Here is a 23899-nt window from a genome sequence, read left to right as displayed (position 1 = left end):
CCTCCGCCTCCCAGGTTCAAGGGATCCTCCTGTCTCAGCCTTCCAAGTAGCTGGGATTACAGGCACCTGCCCACCACACGTGGATAATTTTCCTATTTTTAGTGGAGACAGGGTTTCAGGATGTTGGCCAGGCTGGTCTCAAACTCCTGACCTCAGGTGATCTGCCGGCCTCAGCCTCCCAGAAAGGTGGGACTGCAGCCATGAGCCACCGCGCCTGACCAAGCCCAGGGTTTACATCCAGCTCTGCCATTAATGATCGGGGTAATTTTGTCAAATCCTCTAAGCCTCAATTTCCACGTCTGTTAAATGAAGATAATAGGATCCACCTTGGAGGATAACTGCAAAATTGAAATGAGATGATTAACACATTGGGCCTGGCCCACTAGAATGTTCCATAAATGTTGGCCCTCTGTGTTTTCCCTTCCCCTTAAAGCAAAGCCTTGCTAAATAAATGTCCACACAGACACACATATAATTATAATTAAATGTTTATACACTAAAAAAGTTGGCTTCACCATTTTCTAAATTTTCTCCTCTGCATACGAAATTATAATCTTAAACTGTTTCTCAAAATATCTAATGAGAACCTTATTTTTAAAATTAAAACAAATGAGCAAGTAGGGAATAGTTCATTTTTAGCCTTTATGAATATAATTGAGGGTTTCATTTCTACACCCAAATACCTACTGGTTTCTGCAACAAAGGAAAGCAGTCACGACTTTTTTTTTTTTAGAGATGGGGTCCCACTATGTTGCCCAGGCTAGTCTCAAACTCCTGGACTCAAGCAATCCTCCTGCCTCGGCCTCTTGGGATTACAGGCACAAGCACTGCACCCGGCCAGACTTATGTTTTATGATTTAGATGTTACTGAAAAGTCAGTGACTTAGAGAAAGACATAAAGGCATGCTTATCACATCTGCCACGCAGCTAAGAGGAATGGTTAATATAGATATAACAGAAGCAAGAATCAAAAATGTGGTCAGTTCAGGCGCCGTGGCTCACGCCTGTAATCCCAGCACTCTGGGAGGCCAAGGCGGGCAGATCACTTGAGGTCAGGCGTTCCGGACTAGTCTGGCCAACATGGTGAAACTCCATCTCCACTAAAAATACAAAAATTAGCCGGTCATGGTGGTGGGCACCTGTAATCCCAGCTACTTGGGAGGCTGAGGCAAGAGAATCACTTGAGCCTGGGAGGGGGAGGTTGCAGCCAACAGCGATTGCGCCACTGCACTCCAGCCTGGGCAACAGAGCGAGACTCCACCTCAAAAAACAAACAATAAAAACATGTGGTCAAACTTGAAACTAGTGGATGCCATTCACTGCATTTGTTTCAAAGTCCTATGGTTATGGTTGCTGTGGTATGGCTTCTTGTTTCTGGCAGAACACATACCCACAGGTTAGAGAGACAGCTCTGTCAGGAAATGGGGGAGGAGTGCGGGGGTGGAGAAGACCAAGTGTAACTGACCACCTTGTCAGAAGCAGCCGGCAGTTTGATGCAGCTTCTGAAAATGACAGTGCTAGTGTTAAAGCTGAAGTTCCAGTGATTCCAGTCTTCCAATATTTAAGATCAGTAAATAACCGCCCATGGGCCAAATGCAGCCCACAGCCTGTTTTCGTACGCCTCTCCAACTACAAATGGGTTTTGCATTTTTAAATGGTTGGGGGAAAAAAAAGCAAAAGGCACGTAATATTTTGTGGCATGTGAAAATTTTATGAAATTCAAATTTCAGTGTCCATAAATAAAATGTTACGGGAACACAGCCACACCTATTCATTTACATGTTGCCCTATGCCTGCTTTCATGTTACAAGGTCAGAGTTGAGTAGCTGCAACAGAGACTTTACGGCTTGCAAGTCTAATATATTGCTATCTGGCGGTTTGCAGAAAAAGTTGGTTGACCTCTGCTCTAAAGCATTGCGTTCAATGTTTATTGTCCTTTTCTAAAGGACAATAAGAAAGAGGAACCACAGGAATGGTGAGGGAGACAAAAGCATTTCATAAATTCAATCTGAAGGAATTGAGAGTAGTAAGCCAGTGGAAGAGAAGGCCAGAGGACAACATTCTAGACTTTTTTTTTTTTTTTTTAGATGGAGTCTCACTCTGTCCTCTAGGCTTGAGTGCAGTGGCACGATCTCAGCTAACTGCAACCTCCGCCTCCTGGGTTCAAGCAATTCTCTGCCTCAGCCTCCTGAGTATCTGGGATTACAGGCGCCCACTACCACGCCCAGATAATTTTTTGTATTTTTAGTAGAGACAGGGTTTCACCATCTTGGCCAGGCTGGTCTTGAACTCCTGACCTCGTGATCTACCTGCCTCAGCCTCCCAAAGTGCTGGGATTACAGGCAAGAGCAACCGCACCCAGCCAACATTATAGATTTCTTTAAATGTTTAAAGAGTCAGCATGCGGAAGGGGCTTGTGTTTGTGTCACTATAGCGGTAGAAACGATCCTGAAAGCTCTAAGGAATCACATACCAATTAAACATGAGAAAGCATCTTCCAACAAATCAAAGTGGAAAACTGCAGAGGTTATATTACCAAAAAGAGCCCACACCCAAGTGATAGCTGGTAGTAAGCCCAAAGGCAAGATGATTGCCACCCAAGATTATCATAGAAAGGACTCTCAAGTGGGTAGGAAGTTGAACTGGTTTAATACTCAGGTTCTTTCTATGATTTTATCTCAAAATAAAGAAAACTGGCCAGACATGGTGGCTCACGCCTGTAATCCCAACACTTTGGGAGACCAAGGCAGGTGGATCACTTGAGGTTAGGAGTTTGAGACCAGCCTGGTCAACATGGTGAAACCCCGTCTCTACTAAAAATACAAAAATTAGCTGGGTGTGGTGGCGCATGCTTGTAATCCCAGCTACTCGGGAGGCTGAGGCAGGAGAATTGCTTGAACCCAGGAGGCGGAGGTTGCAGTGATGCGGCGAGCTAAGATGGCGCCATTGCACTCCAGCCTGGGTGACATGACAGAGTGAGACTCCATCTCAAAAAAAAAAAAAAAAAAAAACAGAAAGAGAGAAAGAAAACAGTCATAATTGGCAGGTGAAAGTGTAAAGAACAATTTCTGCTACCACATTCACTGAGGATTAGACCCTACAGGGAAATCTTTTATTATATATTTATATATGTATTTTATTATATATAGTTATATGTAATAAATATATATCAATTAAAATGGGCATGTTAAAAAGGCCTTTCATTTAAATAGAGTACATCAGCTATAAGAAGAATCACATTAGGAAAAGAAGGGTTATTTTTAGAAAGAGGGCTCCGGTTACACAAAATAAGGAAAGGACATCCACTGCTAAATAAAATGAACTGAAATCTTTCCTTGTGTTACTACAGGAAATCAGCATGGCACTACTTGAAAGAGGAAAAATGTCTATATATAAAACGGAAAGGGGGAGGAATGCGTTTTAAAAAAAAAATGCTAAACTATAAACTACAGTTAAGGGCACAGTCGTGTGACTTATTTGCACCAGACTTCTTCGCAAAATAGTTTTGCAAATGACTTCCCAAAGCACAGCCACCTGTTAGGCTGTTACTTTGGCCTATTTCCAATGGCAATCTTGTCACCCGAGCAAGAGACACACCACCATAGCAACATAAACATCAGGGTGCTGGAGAATGAAATTTAAAGTAGCAATTTATAGCCCCTGCAGGGCTGGAAATAAAGTAATCCTTAAGCCTTTATGACTATGACACAACATTCCCACTGGGCAAACTTAGATCCCATGGACATCTCAGGATTTCCCATTGGCCATGTGGAAAGCAGAGAGTCCAAAATACCTATTGCACTAGAGGGTACCCCTAAAATAAAGGCATTTTAAAGTGTGAGACAGTATCTAGCCCACCATGATCCCCAGGTGTTTTCACACTTCCCACAAATGGACAATGATCACGACCCCTTGTATTTGCAGAGTAGGCTCCGTATTGTATGAGATCAGCCCCTAATACAGGCCAAAAGAGGGCATTTGACAGTTGAGAACATTGACAGGTGAGGCCCAGGAAAATGAGTCTTTCTCAATCAAATCACTGATATCACACAGCAAGGACAGACTAGATCTTCTGTGTCCACACTCTTCCACAGTACTACACCAACCCCAACTCTGAGCAACTTACAGGTACTTTAGCTCAGGGAGATAAAATGCAAAGGTGTTTCATCAATAAGAGGGTAAAGTAAAATGAAAGAAAAACCAAGTTTAAAGTGACTATGCCTCTTTTCAGGGGTAAATTTTTGCATTGTTGGAATTTGCCGTTTGATATTAGAATACATTCTTAAATAAATATGGTTATGTTATACATCATTTTAATGCACATTTTTTCACTTTTTTTGCTAATGACTTATTACTTGCTGTTTATTTTATATTTATTTTAGACTATGGAAATGATGTTAGACAAAAAGCAAATTCGAGCAATTTTCTTATTCGAGCTCAAAATGTGTGGTAAAGCAGTGGAGACAACTCTCAACATCAACAACGCATTTGCCCCCAGGAATGCCTACAGAATGTACAGTGCAGTGGTGGTCCAAGAAGTTGTTCAAAGGAGACAAGAGCCTTGAAGATGAGGATCATAGTGGCCGGCCATTGAAAGCTGACAACGACCAATTGAGAACAACCATCAAAGCTTACCCTCTGCTGGGCGCAGTGGCTCATGCCTATAATCCCAGCACTTTGGGAGGCCGAGGTGAGCAGATCTCACAAGGTCAGGAGTTCCAGACCAGCCTGGCTAACACGGTGAAACCCCGTCTCTACTAAAAACACAAAAGTTAGCCCGGCATGGTGGCATGTGCCTGTATGGCATGTATGGCATGTGCTGGGACAACAGGCGCCTGCCACTACACCCGGCTAATTTTTTGTATTTTTAGTAGAGACGGGTTTCACCGTGTTAGCCAGGATGGTCTCGATCTCCTGACCTCGTGATCCGCTCGCCTCGGCCTCGCAAAGTGCTGGGATTACAGGCGTGAGCCACCATGCCCGGCCTTGAACACTTTTAAGTATTGATGTAAAAGCAAGTGGTCAGCTGTGACCAAATTCGCAATTCAAAAAGATCTAAGAAAAGCAGAAAGCAAGCTGAACATCCTGATTGGAGATGAGACACACCCAAACATATGTCTCGAGGTGGCTGCAAAGTCCTCTGGTCTGAGCCAGGGTGAGCAGGTTTTACCCCAGCCCATGATTTTGAGAGATGTTCAGGGCAGATCCTGCACTCAGCAGAGAGCTACAAAAGCCTGGACTCCAGCCCTAAAATCCCAATCCATTAACCCCGACGTCATTTCGCCACTGCATCTTTTTACTTTGTTCTTAACTTTTCTCAAAAAGAGAGGCCTGGAAGAGCCTTGCGGCAGTTCCTTCTCCAGGTCTAGAGAACAGATTGTTGGCCAGGACAGCACTGAGGTGGCATTCTGGAGATGAAAAATAGATAAATCCATGATGGAGCTTTTGTGATACCAGGGATCTGGCTGCTTTTGATCTAAGAACCAGTACTAAACTCCCTCTTTAAAAAATAAGTTGGTCGCGGCCAGGCACAGTGGCTCACGCCTGTGGTCCCAGCTACTCAGGAGGCTAAGGCTTCAGCTCAGGGAGGTGAAGGCTGCAGTGAGCAGTGATTGCACCACTGCACTCCGGTTTGGGCATCAGAGAGAGACCCCATCTCAAAAAATAAAACTAAGGCCAGGTGTGGTGGCTCATGCCTGTAATCCCAGCACTTTGGGAGGCCGAGGCTGGTGGATCACCTGAGGTCAGGAGTTTGAGATAAACCTGGTCAACATGATGAAACCCCATCTCTACTAAAATACAAAAATCAGCCAGGTGTGGTGGCGGGTGCCTGTAATCCCAGCTACTTGGGAGGCTGAGGCAGAAGAATTGCTTGAACCTGAGGGCAGAGGTTGCAGTGAGCTGAGATCACACCACTGCACTCCAGCCTGGGCAACATAGTGAGACTCTGTCTCAAAAATAAAGAAAGAAAGAAAAATAAAAAATAAAACATAAGATGGTTTCTGACAAACATAACCAAAATGTAAAAGAAACAACTCCTAGAGAACATGGTCAAAAAGCTGAGCACCTACGTAAATAATGGCTAATTTTAAGTATACTTACCCCTTCAAAAGTGTTTTTCTTGAAAAGGCTTAAGGGGATTATTCCATTTGGACCCCTGATAGCCTAATTACCTTAAAAACACACATGCACACACAACCACCACCAACCTCCTTTTCAGACAAATTTTGGCAAAAAGAAAAATCTCAAAGTGTGCCCATATCTGCAGTACTATAAGTCATACTGCTGAAAAGCATAATTACACTCAGCTGTGTCCAAGTTTCCGTCAAACACAATCCAAAAGAGGTGAACTATCAAGTCCTGAATCTAAAGATTTTCCATTTTGAACATGATGCCTCTTTATGAGCAGCAAAAACAGAGTATCAAAAAATGAGCATTTGTCATGGCCTTCAATAGCCAAAGGTTTGAGTCTCCGGCCTGCAAGCTACAATCTGTACCCCGATCCTAAATGCAATTCTAGTCACCAAACTCTTGGCACTTGGGTGTGGGGCAGGATTAAAAAAATCACATTTATATCTTTAAACCTATCTCATTTTCACAGCATTTTTAAGTATTGAGAAAAACCACTTTCATCCACTGTATCACTTTTATGGAGGCTACAATAATCCAGAATGATGATTCATGCGGGATGTAAGGGTCACATCAGTCTTTTCATCAGCACCAGCATCACTGTTATTATTTCAAGTTAGGGAAAACTCAGCAAAATGTTCTTGATGGAGGACCATGCCACCAGGGCACTAACTATAGGAAATTTACACATTTCAGACAACATGCTCCTCAGCTCAAGCACACACTTCTCTAGTGATAACCCCTGTTTTCAAAACTACCTGTCCAGGCCAGGTGTGGTGGTTCTCACCTATAATCCCAGCACTTTGGGAGGCTGAGGAAGGAGGATTGCTTGAGGCTAGGAATTCGAGACCAGCCTGGGCAATGTAACAAGACACTTCCCCACCCATGTCTACAAAAAGAAAAAAATTAGCCAGACATGGTGGTGCAGGCCTGTTGGTCCTAGCTACTCAGGAGGATAGCATGAGCCCAGGAGTGTGAGGCTACAGTGAGTCATGATGGTGCCTGGGCAACAGAGTGGGATCGTATCTCTAAAAAAAAAAGAAAGAAAGAAAAAACCTGTCCAGATAAACAGGTGATTACAGATCCCTTTTCTCAGCCATCTATCCAATGATGTTTTTCTACTTTAATTGCTAATTACCAGTTTAATAAGAGCGTTGTTTTCTATAACTTTTAAAATATATACATAAATAGATATGGGGTCTCACTGTGTTGGCCAGGCTGTTCTTGAACTCCTAGGCTCAAGCGATCCTCCTACCTCATCCTCCCAAAGTGTTGATTATAGGTGTGAACCACTGCTCCTGGCAACCATTTTTTTTTCTTGCTGTCGCCCAGGTTAGATTGCAGTGGCACGATCTCGGCTCACTGCAATCTCTGCCTCCTGGGTTCAAGTGATTCTTCTGCCTCACCCTCCCGAGTAGCTGAGACTACAGGCACCCGACACCACACCCAGCTACTTTTTGCATTTTTCGTACAGACAGGGTTTCACCATATTGACCAGGCTGGTCTCGAACTCCTGACCTCATGTTCCACCCATCTTAGCTTTGCAAAGTGCTGGGATTACAGGCGTGAGCCACTGCGCCCGGCCCATCTTATTTTTTAAAGAGGGAGTTTAGTACTGACTCTTATATCAAAAGTAGCCAAATCCCTGGTATCACAGAAGAGATGGGGTTCTCACTATGTGGCCCAGGGTGGTCTCAAACTCCTAGGCTCAAGTGATCCTCCCGCCTTGACCTCCTAAAGTGCTGGGATTACAGGCATGAGCCACCAAGCCTGGCCTTCTTTAACCTCTGTGTTGTAGATGTGTAATGTTTTGGTAACAGTAAGGGTTAAATAAACACCTTTTGTCCCTAGTAGGAAAACGCTTCTCAGACTGGATTGAAACTCTTAAGACTAACATTTTTCTAGATACTTTTTTGGATAGTGTTCATGACAAACTGCTCCTTGAAAGTGACAGGACCCTTGTACTATAAAATCTAATAAAGCCCAGGTCATTGGCTATAGGGAGTTGAAAGCTCTATTTGTAGATATCACTAACAGAATTGACAAGAATGAAAATGTTACACGGTTAAGGCCAGGCGCAGTGGCTCACGCCTGAAATCCCAGCACTTTGGGAGGCCAAGGCTGGCAGATCACGAGGTCAGGAGATTGAGATCATCCTGGCTAACACAGTGAAACCCCGTCTCTACTAAAAATACAAAAAATTAGCAGGGCGAGGTGGCGGGCGCCTGTAGTCCCAGCTACTCGGGAGGCTGAGGCAGGAGAATGGCGTGAACCCGGGAGGCAGGGGTTGCAGTGAGCCAAGATCGCACCACTGCACTCCAGCCTGGGCGACAGAGCAAGACTCCGTCTCAAAAAACAAACAAACAAAACAAAAAACTGTATACTAAAAATGGTTTAAGATGGCAAATGTCATGTGTATTTTAACACATTTTTCTTCTTCTTCTTCTTTTTTTTTGAGGTGGAGTCTTGCTCTGTAGCCCAGGCCGGCGTGCAGTGGCACGATCTTGGCTCACCGCAACCTCCGCCTCCTGGGTTCAAGCAATTCTCCTGCCTCAGCCTCCCGGCTAGCTGGGGTCACAGACATGCACCACCACGCCCAGCTAATTTTTTTGTAATTTTAGTAGAGACGGGGTTTCACCATGTTGGCCAACTCCTGACCATGGTTTCCAACTCCTGACCTCAAGTAATCCGCCTGCCTTGGGCTCCCGAAGTGCTAGGATTATAGGCGTAAGCCACCGCGCCCAGCCATTTTAACACATTTTTTAAAAAACAATAAACATTAATAAAAAACTCACCAGGATATACACATCCAATGAAGTGCAGTCCCCTTCAAATAGCTCCTTTTAGGTGATAACATGTTTATTTCAATAGTGCTGATACAAAGCAAAACATCTTTGAATCTCCCCTGGGGAATCTAGGGCAGGTTTAGGGGTGCTTTTTTCATTATTTTTAACATTCTTGATCATTTTGAATTTTGAAAAGTCTTTTAGAGTTCCAATTTCAAAATAATAACCGTGTTAAACTTAAAAATATTTATTTTAGCCAGGCGCAGTGGCTCACACCTATAATCCCAGCACTTTGGGAGGCCAAGGCTGGTAGATCACTTGCGCTTGGGAGTTTGAGACCAGCCTGGACAACATGGTGAGACCCTGGTCTCTGAAAAAAAAATTATTTTAGTCCACATGCAGTGTGACTATAAAACAATAATGTTAATCTGGCTGTGTGGTTTAGAAACTGGATCTGGAGGCACCGCAAGCAAAAGTGAGCTGGGTTTTCCAAGGCGCAGGCATCTCAGATGGAAGGGTAAATATAAAACTCTGAATAGTACATTCTGATCATTTTTAATACCTTCCAATTTGCTTTACCTCCACCTGAAGAATTTTAAGTTTTCAACTAAATGTGCCAAAGACATGGTGCTGCTTGTGCGTTCCCATCATTTTCAGATACTAATTTTGAGAAACTCACAGGTGCTCATGAACTAACATCTCTGCTGATGACGCCTCTGAAAGCCAAAGGTTTTTACTGCCATTAAAAGGAATAATTTCCAAGAGTGTAGGGGTGGTTCTCTTTTTAGAGCACGAGCTACAAAACTTATTTGCAAAGAGGAATATGATTCATTTATCAGAGTTAAACTGAAGAATGTCACTTGGTTTAATACTTAGGTAAAATCGATCATTTGATGGGACATAAAATTTCTGGACCACTTTCTTCTGTTACTGGGACAGAACATCTACCTTTCCCTAATTATTTCCTTTGATAATCCTGAAGGGTTATTTAATCTCTAAGAAACTGAACTTTTTGGCCAGGCATGGTGGCTCACTCCTGTAATCCCAACACTTTGAGAGGCCGAGGTGAGCAGATTACCTGAGGTCAGGAGTTCGAGACCAGCCTGGCCAACATGGTGAAACCCCATCTCTACTAAAAATATAAAAATTAGCTGGGCGTGGCAGTGGGTACCTGTAATCCCAGCTACTCAGGAGGCTGAGGCAGGAGAATCGCTTGAACCCAGGAGGCAGAGGTTGCAGTGAGCGAAGATCATGCCACTGCACTCCAGCCTGGATGACAAAGTGAGACTCCATCTCAAAAATAAATAAATAAATACATAAACTAGTTATGTTCACATAAAAACACACAAACTAGTGCTCAGAAATACCTGGATCTGGCCTTAATGCAGCAAATATAATCAGAAACTGAATGTGTATGTATGTGTGTGTGTGTGTGTGTGTGTGTGTGTGTGTATGTGTGTAAGATGACATGGGGCAGGGGAACAGTCTTTGGAGATAAGCAGCTTAGATTAACTACTTAAACAACATTATTATAGGGTATCATCAAATTACATTTGTTTGGCCAATCTTATTTATCTGGGTGATTCAGTCTGGGAAAGAAACAACACCCTAAAGATGGTCAGATATGATGCTAAAGGAATTAAAGAATGATGATTTTGGCCAGGAGTGGTGGCTCATGCCTGTAATCCCAGCACTTTGGGATGCCGAAGCAGGCGGATCACCCGAGGTCAGGAGCTCGAGACCAGCCTGGGTAACATGGTGAAACCCTGTCTTTATCAAAAATACAAAAATTAACTGGGCATGGTGGCATGTGCCTGTAATCCCAGCTACTCAGGAGACTGAGGTAGGAGAATCGCTTGAACCCAGGAAGCAGAGGTTGCAGTGAGCCAAGATCATGCATGCCACTGCACTCCAGCCTGGGTGAGAAAGCGAGACTCCGCCTCAAAAAAAAAAAAAAAAAAAAGAATGATGATTTTTTTTTTCCTTTGCTCAGGAATAAACAGGAATTCCAGAAGGTCAAACTTCACCCAAACTTAAAAAGATTAAAACACACACACACACACGCTAAAAAAAGTCATTGGATCAATCTGACCAAGAACTTACGCTGGCTACATGTTTAGATACATGAGTCGACTTCCACTAACGTACGATGAGGAGTTTTAAGAGAGGCCCCTTTGTCAAAGTGCTGGGAAACAGAAGAATTAGTCACTTTAATGCTTGATGTCAAAGTCTTGGTGAGCTCTGGCTTCAGTATTACTAAGTCAACAAACAGTCTTGTATAATGTGGCTCAGGCAATCAGCCAGGAAGTGGTTGGTGACCCCAAACTCCCTCCTCCACTATGGTTTGCAAAACCGGTGGCCAAGACAGTGTGTCCTCTGCAGTGCAGCTCTCCTCTAACAATATGCCACCTGGGAGATTTGCCTAGCAGAACCTGGTGTGATTTTGCCATCCTAGACAGACACTATTGAGATGAGGCTTAAATAGCCAGTTAGCCACCCTCAGAATAAAGTACCTGATGGGAAGGCTTAAGGACATCTGCCAGACAAACATCAATAAGGCAAAGGACTTATGTGCCATGTGGAACCGTCTTCTCCTGAATGTGTATTCTGGGATTTATTCTGCTAACACGTGATTTCCCATTCAATGATCACAGAAAGCAGAGATATGCACCTGGAGCCAGAGCCAGCACAATCCTGGGTTCCTTCGGAAGCTGGTTCTTCTACTCATGATGGCCACAGCCTCCATGCCCTTGCGGGGACCCCTAAGCATCCTGAGCTCTGACAAGTAAGGTTCCTCAGACCCCTGCAACCCTGTAGCTGGCCTTAGGGCAGCTATTCAAGCCATGATTACTTTTTTCCCTCTAAGTATCATGTTCTGACCTAAATTGCAGTCATTCTGGTCCAAATCTGGTAGATTTTTTTCCCACACTGCTGCGGAAGAGAACCTCCTCCTCTGGAAAGCTAAATTCAAGACAACCAGAGCCATCTCAAGGACGGGGACTGTAAATTTTCAATTGACACAAATTCACATTCGGCACTCTCTGCCTCTCAATGGCTCTCTCTCTCCCTCTCTCTCTGAACATGGGTATCTATTCTGCTCAAACAAATCTGTAAGCACTTCTATTTCTAAAAAACAACAGCTTTGGCCGTGCATGGTGGCTCACGCCTGTAATCCCAGCATTTTGGGCAGCTGAGACGGGCAGATCACAAGGTCAGGAGTTTGAGACCATCCTGGCTAACAAGGTGACACCCCGTCTCTACTAAAAATACAAACAATTAGCCGGGCGTGATGGCACGCACCTGCAGTCCCAGCTACTCAGGAGGCTGAGGCAGGAGAATCGCTTGAACCCAGGAAGCGGAGGTTGCAGTGAGCCAAGATTGCGCCACTGCATTCCAGCCTGGGCAACAGAGTGAGACCCCATCTCAAAAAACAAAGCAAAACAAAACAACAACAACAAGCTTTATTGAGATGTACTTTACATACCAATTCAATGGTTCTTAATACACTTAACAGACCTGTGCAACCACGTCCATCATCTATTTTTATATGACAATAAAACCTCTCCAGTATCCTCTGGCCTAGATGCTCCAGGAGGGCAGGGATCTACCTGCCTTGTTAGCCACTCCAGGCCTAGCACCTGGCACAGAGCAGGAGTTCAATAAAGTATCTGTGAATGGATGTTTTCATGATGTCAACCTGGAACTTCCATAGCCCTCTTTTCCAGATTCAAGAAATAACTACTTCTCTAATTTAGCGAATCTTCCTAGGAGAGGCGGAATGGCCCTCAAGATACCCACTGACTGGTAAGCCCTTTTGGAAAAGCATCGAGAAGTCAGAGACAGCAAGTCAGAGATCTGAAGTTGCAGTAGAAGCTCCTGCTGGCCTTGCAAGAGCAAACTGCCATGTTGTGGAGAGGGCCACATGGCAGGACACGGCAGGTGGCCTCTAGGAGCGAGCCTCTAACTGATGGACTGTAAGGAATTGCATTCTGCCAACAACCACGTGAGCCCTGAAGACAACTCCAAGATCCAGAAAGAAAGGCAGCCTGGCTGACACCTTGATGTCTGCCTTATGAGACCCTGAGCAGAGAATCCAGCCATGCCACACCCAGACTTCTGACCCACAGAATTTGTGCACTCATAAATGGGTGTTGTTGTAAGCCACTGAGTTTGTGACCATTTGTAACATAGCAATAGAAAACTAATACATGGCCAGGCACGGTGGCTCACTTTGGGAGGCTAAGGCGGTTGGATCACCGGAGGTTAGGAGTTCAAGACCAGCCTGGCCTACATGGTGAAACCCTGTCTCTACCAAAAATACAAAATCAGCCAGGTGTGGTGGTGCTGGTCTGTAGTCCCAGCTACTAAGAAACCTGAGGCGGGAGGATTGCTTGAACCCGTGAGGCGGATGTTGCAGTGAGCTGAGATCATGCCACTGCACTCCAGCCTGGGTGACAGAGCAAGACTATGTCTCAAAGTAAAACAGAAAAGAGGCTGGGTGCAGTAGCTTATGCCTGTAATCCCAACACTTTGGGAGGCCAAGACAGGTGGATCACGAGGTCAGAAGTTCGCAGCCAGCCGGGCAAACATGGCGAAACCCCATCTCTACTAAAAATACAAAAATTAGCCAGGTGTGGTGGTGGGCACTTGTAATCCGGGAGGCTGAGGCAGAAGAATCGCTTGAAACCAGGAGGTAGAGGTTGCAGTGAGCTGAGATCAGGCCACTGCACTCCAGCCTGGGCAACAAGAGCAAGACTCCAAGGAAAAAAAAAACAGAAAAAGAAAAGAAAACTAATATACAAACTCCTCTGGGAGTTGGGAGGAAAGCAGTCTAATTACAATAACTCCTAAATATATATGACTGATTTCAAACTTCTCAGGGGTATCACTAAGAAATTTTAAAATAAGGATGTTTTAAATACAAAAGATATCTCTAACTGGTAAAATTTCAGGCAGTATAGAAGTGAAAAAATATTAAACCTTTTACAGGAGACCATAGAGGATCAGGCTTCCTTAAATGGTTTCTGTTTTTCTCAGCTTCTTCCTATCCATTCATTCAGCAAATATTTACTATGTGTGGACCCTAAGTTTAAGCACCAGAGTTGCACTGTCCAGTATGGCAGCCACAAGCCACACGTGGTCCTTGAGCACTGCAGAGTGGCCAGTGCAAACTGGGATGCGTGTCCACGGAAAATACACACATGATTTCAAAGACTTAGTATGAAAAAAAATAAGTGAAAAAATTTTATCAGTATCTTCTCACGTGGATTACGTGTTGAAAAGATAACGATGGCAATAGATAACACAAGTAAACAAAATAAGTACAAATTGAGATAAATGCTCTGAAGGAATAAACAGGTGTGGAGAGGCAGATAATAGAGGATATAATTAGGGAGAGTATTAAGGAAAAGATGATTTTATTTTATATTTTATTTTGAGACAGAGTCTCGCTCTGTCAGCCAGGCTGGAGTGCAGCCTCGATCTCAGCTCACTGCAACTTCCACCTCCCGGGTTCAAGCAATTCTCCTGCCTCGGCCTCCCGAGTAGCTGGAATTACAGGCATGCACCATCACGCCCAGCTAATTTTTGTATTTTTAGTAGAGATGGGGTTTCACCATGTTGGCCAGGCTGGTCTTGAACTCCCGACCTCAAGTAACCTGTCGCCTTGGCACCCCAAAGTGCTGGGATTACAGGCGTGAGTCACTGTGCCTGGCCAGAGATTTAGATGGGGAAAAAGCTATTGTAGATGGAGTGTTCAGGAAACACGATGCTAAGGGTGTGATGTTTCCACTTGTAAACCCCATGAGTTTGGTATAAACTTTCAAGTTCTAACCCAGGACAGCAGCAGGGGCTGGGAGCATGAAAGGCCGATAAAAGGCAGGTTGGTCAGTTGCAGGCGACCACACTGCTCTACTCCCACTGGGGCCCATGTAAATGGCGCCCCCTGGCGGTGTGCAGCCCTGTGACACTGTTCGTTTGAATGATTTGGATGTTATTTGTAAATTAGAGGTTGCATAGTACAAAAAGTAAAGCTTCCAAGATGATTTTTCCAGACAACTCTACATTTTCCAGATACGATTGGTTCGTCCATTTTAATATTTATAATATATTTGTGCCTTATCCTCCTTGTAACCTATAAGAAAAATCTTCACTTGGGAATATACAAAATTCCTGATTTCTAGTCTGAAATTCTCCTTTTCCTCTCCCGGTGGGCTGAATTTATTAAAGATACATAAAACCTTCTCAGTACAAGTTAGCTGATTTCTAGAACTCAGTCTGTTTCTCTGAACCGGGGCAAAAGTGTTACCTAGTTTTCAAAAAAAGTTTTCAGACTTGCCTAACACTACAGACCTCCAGGCAACAGAAAACAGGCCAAAGCCCACACAAGCCAGCCAGGGTGCTGCAATCTCACTCAGGCAGCTAAAGCAATCAATCTAGATGTACTTTTCCAGTAATTACTGCTCCTGAAAAACACATTTACTGCCTGTCATTGTGCATACACTTTCACATTTTTAAAAATCCAAAACGTTGTGATTTCCCACTCCCTATCCCATACCTACACATCCCTGGCAGAGGGGAAGCTCTTAAAGAGGTTGAATGTTTAAACTATATTAATTTATTTTAGGTTGGGCGCAGTGGTTCACACCTGTAATCCCAGCACTCTGGGAGGGCGAGGCGGTTGGATCACCTGAGGTTAGGAGTTTGAGACCAGCCTAGACAACATGGTGAAACCCCATCTCTACTAAAAATACAAAAATTAGCTAGGCGTACTGGCAGGCGCCTGTAATCCCAGCTACTCGGGAGGCTGAAGTAGGCAGGAGAATCGCTTGAAACCTGGGAGGCGGAGGTTGCAGTGAGCCGAGATAGTGCCACTGCACTCCAGCCTGGGCGACAAGAGCAAAACTCCGTCTCAAAATAAATAAATAAAGTATATTAATTTATTTTAATGCCTACAATAAATAATATTCTCCAGTGACCTGAAACAACAGCCTTACTGAAATGACTATTATTCGCTTTGCTTTGGAATATCAGTCACACTCATGCAATCAGACACAAGGTTTCTAAATTGACTTAAGAGCCTTAGGAACTTCCTCCATATCACAATAAGAAAAAGCAAAAGTTAATTACTACCTACTTTTAACCAGGGTTTTGTTAACAATAGTTTGCTTCCCTGATCCCTGTATCCGTTTCCTGTGCCAGGTACTTCCACCCAAGTCACTGGGAAAATGCAGCTTCTTTCATGGACAGAGTCAATTTCACTGACCAGCCAGGAGGACAGCATCTGCTCCTTGTCTGTTCCATTAGTGTTGAAAGGTTTGCACAAATCTATTTACCCGCCCTCCTTTCCCTGTGCCCTTTATGACAAAAAAAAAAAAAAAAAAAAAAAAAAAAAAAAATGGAGCTTTGCCAGACAGCTAGGTAAACCTCCACTGTCCCCTGGCTGTGGAACTGTGTCTGGAGTTGGTTCCTTCTGGTGGGTTCTTGGTCTCACTGACTTCAAGAATGAAGCTGCGGACCTTTGCCCTGCGTGTTACAGCTCTTAAAGGTGGTGCGGACCCAAAGAGTGGACAGCAGCAAGATTTATTGTGAACCATGAAAGAACAAAGGTTCCACAGCCTGGAAGTTTCCACAGCCTGGAAGGAGAGGGGGCGCTGCTTTTATTGCCTTATTTGTCCCAGCCCATGTCCTGCTGATCGGTACATTTTACAGAGTGCTGATTGGTCCATTTTAGAGAGCACTGATTGGTCCATTTTACAAACCTCTAGCTAGCCAAAGAGAGCTGATTGGTACGTTTTTGCAGGGTGCTGATTAGCGCATTTTACAAACCTCTAGCTAGCTACAGAATGCTGATTAGTGCACTTTACAATCCTAGCTACAGAGTGCCGATTGGTGCGTTTTACAATCCTCTTGTAAGACAGAAAAGTTCTCCAAGTCTGCACCCCACCCAGAAGTCCAGCTGGCTTCACCTCTCAGAACAAGCCAATGAAACTACCTGGATCAGAAATCACACACATGATGCTGACCTTGGTCCCTTCTCAACAGAAAATTTAAAATAAAATAAAACAACTTCTCAATATGCTCATTCTTGAGAAAACTTTTTATAGAATTATCTTATTCAGAATAAAATTTTTACACCAGACAAGGAAAACATTTTCCAAATTAGGTTTATGAGAAACCTTGGGGAAAGTCTGTGAGATTAATCCAAGGAGTCTTTATCCTTTATATTCAGAGGTATTGACGCCAGCAGCAAACTTAAAATCTCTTCCTTTCAATAATTTCTGCCTGGATATGTTTGCAGATGCATTTCAGGAAAATGGTTTAAAGCAGAGAACAAGGAGCACTGTTCGGCATTTTGGCATTTCCATTCATGTCATTCCAGAGGCGGCACCACCCTGATCCCAAATCTGTTCTCAGAAATGTGCGCAAGAAAACTCTCCAGGGACCCTGGGGGAGCCTGGATGAAGTGCACTGGCTCCCTGCCAGGGCAAAGAACAAAATAATATTCTGTAAGAAAAAGTTGTTTTTCTTTTCTTTCCTTTCTTTCTCTTTTCTTGGAGCAGAGGCAAGTGTTTCTATTTTTCTGCATTGTGCACCAAATCCCTCAAGACCACAAATCAATCCCTAAAAGTATACATATTAATGTTAATGCAGTCAGAACAGGAACTGTTGAACAAGAACTGATTTTTTTGTTTGTTTGTTTTTGTTTTTTTGAGACAGACTTTCGCTCTTGTTACCCAGGCTGGAGTGCAATGGTACAATCTCGGCTCACTGCAATCTCCACCTCCCAGGTTCAAGCAATTCTCCTACCTCAGCCTCCCAAGTAGCTGGGATTACAGGCATGCACCACCATGCCTGACTAATTTTGTATTTTCAGTAGGCACGGGGTTTCTCCATGTTGGTCAGGCCGGTCTCGAACTCCCGACCTCAGGTGATCCACCCGCCTCGGCCTCCCAAAGTGCTGGGATTACAGGCATGAGCCACTGCACCCAGCCAAAACGGTTAAACAGTACAGAAAGCAATGAAAATGAAAGGATTCCTGCCTTAGATAATATTAGGATGTGCTTAGCGTCTCTTGAGAGATGCTCATTTTACTAACAAGTACCTCTGGGGTGAGGGTGGTAGGTGCAGGGTGATCTTCAGATTGTGCTCCAAGGAGCCTCCTTGGTGAGCAGGTCGTTCACTGAGACCAAGGAGTGGCTGGCAGAGGAGGCGAGCCACCCTTCCAATAGGCTCCAATGGAACCTCCGCTAAGCACATAGGGTCGGAGTCCCCAGCCACCTTCTACTAGAGACTAGAGCCAGTATACCTGCTTTACACGTGGGTCCTCAGGAGAATATTTTCTTCCAGCAAGGTATCTCAGAGGAGGGAGAATTCCATACAGTAGAACAGCCTTGAGCCTTAAATCAGACCTGGTTCTAGCCTAAAGTTTGTCAATGAGGTAGACAGCTTAATTGCACCTTCTACAGGTCTAGACTTCATCATAAAATGAAATGGCTCACTAGGCGTGAACTCTCAGGAGTTTGAGACCAGCCTGACCAACATGGTGAAACCCTGTCTCTACTAAAAACACAAAAATTAGCCGGCTGGGGTGGTGCACGCCTGTAATCCCTGCTATTCTGGAGGCTGAGGTAGGAGAATCTCTGGAACTCAGGAGGCAGAGGTTTCAGTGAGCCAAGATTGCACCACTGCACTCCAGTCTGGGTAATAGAGTGAGACTCCATCTCAAAAGTAAATAAATAAATAAATGGCTCAATTATAAATCATCTGCAATATTCCTTCTAGGTCTAAAACTCTAGAATCAGCCAGGGGCAGTGGCTCGTGCCTGTAATCCCAGCACTTTGGGAGCCCAACGTGGGCGGATCGCCTGGGGTCAGGAGTTCCAGACAAGTCTGACCAACATGGTGAAACCCCTTCTCTACTAAAAATACAAAAAATTAGCCAGGAGTGATGGTGGGCACCTGCAATCCCAGCTACTTGGGAGGCTGAGGCAGGAGAATTGCTTGAAACCAGGAGGTGGAGGTTGCAGTGAGCCGAAATTATCCCACTGCACTCCAGCCTGGGCCACAGAGCAAGATTACGGCTCAAAAAAAGAAACAAACAAAAACTCTAGAATCTATGTCTACCGCTACCAAATGTTTCAAATGAAGATAATGACAACTTTCTCTCTATAGCAACTCTCAGTTCTCAGGAACTTCTCCTGTTCATACCTTTCCAACAGGCTTATATTGAGTTCAGAGACCCCTACATTTAACACAAACAAGGAACTATTCCAATGAAATGTTTTAATTAAAATTAATCTGTGGAATGTTACTTTTACTAATTGTTTACTCTGAAATTAATGTCTAAAACACACACACACACACACACACCCGAAAAACCCCATTCTATTCTAGACAGTAGCTCAGCTTTATTTTCTTGATCTCCCAGAGATGTTCTTTTTTCCTGGAACTAGGGAACATTTTATGTGTTAAAATAAAGTAGTAGAGAAATAGTAGACGCCAGTACCATCTATAGCAAGTCAAAAGGCCTCTGATTTTTCATTTATTTGATAGTGCTGACTTTATCTGTTTTCAAGAAATGTTTTTCCTTTTGCTGGATTAAATACTAGTGACAGGTAAAAAGCAGAGTAAGCAACAACAAATAATGGGTTTCACCATGCTCTCCTCCTGGCTTGCCTATTAACTAGCTGTGTGGCCTGGAGCACATTACCTAACCTTTCTGAATCTCAATGTATTCATCTGCAAAATATGGATAATAACACACCAGTGCCACTAATGCTCCACCGCCCACCACCACCAGAGGGTTAAATGAGGGAGAAGGGATAAGGCCAGGCACAAGAAGCAGGCAAAGTATGGGTTCTCTCACTGACTCTTCGAAGCATAAGCATTTGCTTCATTTTCAAAAGTATGGACACTGCTACCAATGAACTCTGGTGATTAAACAGAAACAAGTTCTAGAAGATCCATGTAGGTTGAATCAGTCCAGAGCCAACCAAGAGTGGAAGCAAAAGTTAGGCTCCCAGGCCGGGCACAGTGGCTTATGCCTGTAATCCCAGCACTTTTTTTTTTTTTTTTTTTTTTTGAGACGGAGTCTTGCTCTGTCTCCCAGGCTAGAGTGCAGTGGCGTGATCTCAGCTCATTGCAAGCTCCGACTCCCGGGTTCATGCCATTCTCCCACCTCAGCCTCCCAAGTAGCTGGGACTACAGGAACCTGCCACCATGCCTGCTTAATTTTTTTGTATTTTTAGTATTTTTTTGTATTTTTAGTTTCACCATGTTAGCCAGGATGGTCTCGATCTCCTGACCTCGTGATCTGCCCACCTCGGCCTCCCAAAGTGCTGGGATTATAGGCGTGAGTCACTGTGCCCGGCAATTCCAGCACTTTAAGAGGCCGAGGCAGGAGGATCACTGAAGCCCAGGAGTTCAAGACCAGCCTGGGCAACATAGCAAGTCCCTGTCTCTACAAAAGTAAAAAAATTGGCAGCACACACCTGTTGTCCCAGCTACTCAGGAGGCTGAGGTGGGAGGATCACTTGAGCCCAGGAGATGGAGGCAGAAGTGAACCAGGATCACACCACTGCACTCCAGCCTGGGTGACAGAGCAAGACCCTGTCTCGAAAGGAAAAAAAAAGTTAGGCTTCCAAAGTTTACCTAAACATCTTCTTTGAAGAAACTCAAGTTGCTTCCTCATTTTCAATGTTAAGGTCAGTGTAAAAGGGGATGGTGGAGACTGTGGAATTTACTATCAGTTCTGACTTTAGGGGTTTAACATCTGGCAAACTAGGCCTCATGTCTTCATTCATCATCAGATTTAGCTAATCTGAATCCTTTTAATTGGAAACATCTATTAATCTAAATTGCCCTCCTGCTTCTCTGACAAAGCAGAAAATGACTTCAGAATATGAACCTTACAGAAACTGAATCATACTTTAGCCAAAATGAATTATACATTAAAGAATTTATAATTATATTACAGGTGGAGTCTGATGAGTCTGATTTTGTTGGCCAATTAAGAAAGGAAGGGCTGGCCGGGCGCAGTGGCTCATGCCTGTAATCCCAGCACCTTGGGAGGCTGAGGCAGGCGGATCACCTGAGGTCAGGCATTCAAGACCAGCCTGGCAAACATGGCGAAACCTCATCTCTACTAAAACTACAAAAATTAGCCAGGCGTGGTGGCAGGCACCTATAATCCCAGCTACTCAGGAGGCTGAGGCAGAAGAATTGCTTGAATCTGGGTGGTGGAGGTTGCAGTGAGCTGAGATCTCGACATTGCACCCCACCCTGGGCAACATAGCAAGGTTCCATCTCAAAAAAACAAAAAAGAAAAGAAAAAAGGAAGGAAGGAAGGACGGACGGATGGACGGAAGGAAGGGCCTCCACCTATATCATTCAAATGTAATTACCCCATGTTATACCTGTGGATATTTCGGTACAAAAACAAAAGTGGGAAAAGCATCTGCCTGAGTGTTTCAGAAAGCCTGAAAAGGGAACTAACTAGGATAAAGAGATTTTGTAGGTAGTAGAGAAGCTTCTAGAACTGGTTCTTTTCTTGATTATCACCTGCAATTTTCTGTGTATTCCATGCAGTCCCAACATTGCTCCTAGAATCCAAACTCATATCAAAAAACAAGGTCATTAGGAGATAGAGTAGAGGGATCCACGCCTCCCAGGTGAATTACTCTAGCTCAACTGCCCAGAAGGTGGGACGATATCCACCTTTTCTGGAAAGACCTATTAACCAGTCCCATTCATTTGCCTTTCGCTTTCTCCACAAAGCTATGTCCTGCTTTTCCACTTACAAGGTCATATGCAACTCGAATCTCTGTCTACCCATCTGGCATCCACCCTTCCAGACCCTACTTAAATGCTACCTCCTCAAATGCCAAAGAACTCCAAAACTCGGTTGATCATTCTGGTGGAAGCTGATCTCTCCCTCCTTGGCAGCCTGTGTACCCCTGATGCGTTTTGTAAACTTGCAGCTACTTTGATTTTGTCTTGGATTGTACTTGGGTCTTGCCTTAACCCTTGGTCCAGATGGCAAATACGGACAGCCCCTGTGAGCACAGCCACGTTCTCAGTTAAGGATCTTTTTCTCTCCCAAAGCGCATCGCCCCTCTCACCAAGTGGTGGCTCAATAACATATCTGATAGTTTCAAGGCACCAGATTTAAATATAAAGACGGTGTGGGTGGCTGATTTCATGTGTGTTGCCACACCAAACCATACTAGTGAGTTTCACGTTGCCGTGCTTGGCTTTGGGCTCCCTCGCTGTCCCTGGACAGAGACGCTCAGCAGTCGTGAAATCACCACAAAGGTGGGCAGGAAGAAGGGGAAGAAAGGGAAGCCAGGGCTGGAATAATCCAGTCTGAGTCACCACTTCCTGAATGCTGGGGCTCGTGGCTTCGCAGGTTCGGGAAAAGGGCAGCAAAGCCGCGCTTGGAGGACGAGCCCCCGCCCCGCGCCCGGCGCCCCCAGCCGGCAGCCGCTGCCCCGGCACCACGTGCTGGAGCGCCCTCCTGTGGCCGCGTCGCAGCCTCAGCCGCTCCCGGCTCGCGGGCCGACCACGCTCCCCGCGGCGGAAGAAATAAGAGACGCAGAAAGTTTCCGAGCCAGGCGGTTTGCGAAAGGACAGAGCCGGGTCCCGAGCCTCGAAGGGCGGACGTGCCGGGAGCGGCGCCCAAGACCGCGGCGACGGCGACAAGTCGGGCCCCGCAGGGACCTCCCCCAAGGGCTCCGAGGTGCCCCCCGCGGGGCTCTGGGCGTGCAGATCCCGAGGGCGCAAGGCTCCTCCTTGCACCCCGACCTGACCGCAGAGGGCGGGGAGGGGAAGATGGGCCCACGGCCAGGACGGGGTGCCCCCCAAACCCCAGCTACAGCGCGCGCCGGGGGCTCTTGGGTTTGCTTTATTCATTTTCTTATTTGGAAGGAGGGGGCGCACCCACTCCCTTTGGCTCATTGTGATCCCCAACAGTCTGGATTCTGGGCGCCCCCAAAGAGCCCACCCGGAGTCCGCCGCCCCACCCAACGCCGCCCTCCCCCGCTGGGGTGACAAGTGGAAGCCGCAAATCCCCTTCCTCCTCTCCTCCAGCCTTCGGGCTTGCGGGGTAACGTCCACCTGGGTTTCCTGCCGCTAGCCCGGGGCTCGCCGGCCAGGAGGCGGCGGCGGTCCCGGAGCGGGCGAGGCCGGGCCGGGCGCGGCGCTTACCTCGTCTACGGTGAGCGGCATGCAGATCCGGTACTCTTTCAGCAGCATGGTCCTGCCGGCCGCGGATCCCCGGGGCGGGAAGCTGGGGGCGCCCTCCAGACCAGCAAGGCTGCCGCCCAGGCGCAGGGCAGGGCGCCCGGAGCCCAGCGCTCGTAGCCGGCGGGCGAAGCAGCCCCCGCGGCAAGCTCAGCTCCTGGCTTCCTCCTCTCCGCCCCAGAGCATGTCAGGGTTTGGGTCCGGGTGTTCGCAGCTCCTCCGCCTCCTCCCTCGCCGAGGCCGGTCCTCCCAGAACGCGGTGTTGCAAAGTCAGGGAGGTAGGGAGGGAGACCCGCTGGTGACGGCTCTGCTCGGCAGCCCAGGGTGGTAGGAGCGGCCGCCAGATCAGGACATGCCCGGCAGCGAGCGAGGGAGGAAAAAAGAGAGATTTCCAAAAATTAAAACGAATGCACAAAAGTCACCCGCTCGATCCGCCTCCGAAAGCAGAAGGGAACCTGGCGAACCCCCTCCTCCGGCGGGTCTGCCCGATGCTAATGTCACCAGGAACACATTGCAGCCGGAGCCGGAGATGCTGACTTTCCAGACAAAGGCTCGATCGGCTCCTCTCCGCGGGCGGTAAACAAGATTTCCTGCTCTTTTTAGGGCCGGTCCCCGCGCCGCTCCGGGGCTCGGCTCGGGGAGAAAAGGGAAGCCGCCGCTCGGCTCTGCCCGGCTGGGGCCCCGGGCGCCTCCAACCTCAGCTCGCGGCTGCTAGGGGCGGGCGGGAGGAAGCTGGCGCCTTCC

Source organism: Macaca mulatta, chromosome 16 (assembly GCF_049350105.2).
Source record: "Macaca mulatta isolate MMU2019108-1 chromosome 16, T2T-MMU8v2.0, whole genome shotgun sequence".
Classification (NCBI taxonomy): Eukaryota; Metazoa; Chordata; class Mammalia; order Primates; family Cercopithecidae; genus Macaca; species Macaca mulatta.
This window is presented reverse-complemented; position numbering follows the sequence as displayed.